This window comes from Palaemon carinicauda, chromosome 2 (assembly GCF_036898095.1).
Source record: "Palaemon carinicauda isolate YSFRI2023 chromosome 2, ASM3689809v2, whole genome shotgun sequence".
In the NCBI taxonomy this organism is placed as follows: domain Eukaryota; kingdom Metazoa; phylum Arthropoda; class Malacostraca; order Decapoda; family Palaemonidae; genus Palaemon; species Palaemon carinicauda.
Genome location: NC_090726.1, coordinates 89231554 through 89234053, shown reverse-complemented (window position 1 = coordinate 89234053; position 2500 = coordinate 89231554).

The window sequence follows — 2500 nt, the reverse complement described above, 5'->3', positions numbered from 1 at the left end:
GAAATTTTAATTGAAAACTTTTAATACAGAAATTTTTAAGATCAAATAAAACTAGTACACAAAGAAAAAACAAGACCAAAATTCAAACATCACAGAAAATTGTATGTAATTCCCATCAAGTATTCTATAGGAGATCATTCTGAAAAATACGAAATGATATGCAGAATTCTATCAGCTGCCCTCATGTACTTTTTCAATTTAGGAGGGAATGACCTCCGGTCAACTGCTCAATAAAGAAATCTATCGGTTTCTTTACACCTTCTTCAATCCCATAATGAATTTCCATAATGCTGAGTGCGCCATACCCAGATTTGTTTGAAGTCTTCTATTTGCTGCTTCAGCATAGTTATTTGCACGATCTTCCCAGTACAGCATTCTCGGGTAAACATTTCACTGTTCGGGGAGAGATGATCTACTGTTTCTACGTCAATTTGGTATTCTAATATAGTTATATCCGAACTGGTTAAGGAGTACTGCAAGTTCTTCACTTATATCTACAGAGGAGACATCAACATAAGTATCAATACGTGACAGAGGAACGAATGCTAAACTTGATATTATCTCGGCTTATAGTACAAAGCTTGTATCGTTATTATTATACATCGAAGTATAACCCATACCAGATACGTTTTTTATCATATTTTTTGATAAGTGAAAAAACCTCCTTTTATTCCAACTTCTGGAAATGCATCTTCTATTGGCCGCAGATGAATTGTAGGAATTGTTGTTTTTTTCCTTTATAACTGTTCTAAATTTTGTATGAACCTTGATCACAACGCCAAAATTTTATCATGCTTTATATTTTACTTAATTTATCGAATATCAATAAATGTCCTACGTGTGGCAATTTTTTTTCCTTCCTAACTTGAACAACTTGTCTGCATCCCTATGAATACAAGTCATAATTCCAGAATGCTAATTAGTAAGAAAAGGTTCATCTAATCTGGTGTTATATATATCATTTTCAGAATTTAGGCCTTAAGACAAAATCAATTGTTTACTGTTTTTTATGAAGTAAAATTAATTACTCTTGATGATGAGTTGACTAGGTAATGAGTTGTTCTGGTGATAAGCTGTCATGGCATTGAGTAAGCGATGTTGAGTAGGCGATGTTGAATTGTCGATGTTGAGTTGTCCCTTTCCCACTGAGCCTCACCTATGCACTTCTCGACAACTTAGACTGGGAGAGCCAGCCTAACAAACATCATCTGGTCAATCTTTAACAGGATTCAGTAGACCAAGATGAGGATGCTACTAAGATAGAGAGAGATAGAAATCTACAAGAGTTTCAACAGTTTCTCATTCACCACCTAGATCAAGCTACCACACGGAGCAGAACGGGAAAATTATGGTTGCAGTACATCCACCAGGTGTTACTCGTGCTTAGCTTCATCAGAGCTCAAAAGGCTGGTAATTGGAAGCTTCAACTTTACTGTGTGCAAGAGATGATCTCACATTCACATGAAGTAGGTCATCATCTGTATGTCAAGTCTGCCTGTCTGTACTTGCCAGCAGATGAACTCCATCACTAAATTCATGCCACCTGAGTAATAAACTTTATTCTCTGCAATAAGACATTTCACCATTTGCTGAACTAATGACTTCTAGTCTGGCAAATTCTGAGATCAGACAATTGAGCAATTTCTGATGAAGATACTGAAAACCAGTGGACGGATAACCCATGATAGAGGGATAACAGAAGAGACTGCACCTTAACAAAATGGGTGCACGCATTGCCTCACTGTGTTCCATCATGCAATGCTTGGAAGAAGTTTCCTGATGTACACATTGTTACTGCTGAACACCACTAAGATCTTCCTTCATCCACTCACGCTACAGACAAGAAAGACTACAATGTCTTCCTCCCGTAACTGCAAGCACATCCATCGTTTATAGGTCACAGGTTTGATTGCTTCGTGCCTATTTTCACTGATGTTGTAGCTGACTCATATTTCAACTACGACAATGCCATGCATATTGTTCAAGCTACAGCCTCTAAGATAACAGAGAAACAGTTTACAGAGATCACCCTGCATCACAGTGGCAAATTCAAATCTGAGTGATATAAAAAGAGTATCAATGTTGGGGTGTAAACCACAGATGTATATCCGAATCTCTTCTTCGACAGGACCACTTTCCTCCTCAATACAAGTTCTTACATGGAATACTTTCTGTCAAATGAGCTGGTTCCTTAAACTCCATCCCTCTTCCCTGATAGTGTCATGCAAAAACCAACCAAGTTGGCCCTGGGTGCTCCTTAAGTCATTTGTCCCTGTGCGATCCAATATCCAAACTGTCAGCTCATGATAAATGGACACTATCTGTTTCACTCAGTAGTATAGCGGTGTATAGAGGTGTGTACCAGTGCTATATTGACTACATCCTGAACCACTATGGGGGCTGGCAATGCCTCTATGTTTGAGGGCTACAGAACTTACTCCACTAAGGTAGCAGAGACGCTGGCCAAAGAAGTTGGTAAAAAATTACTTCTAATTAGGCC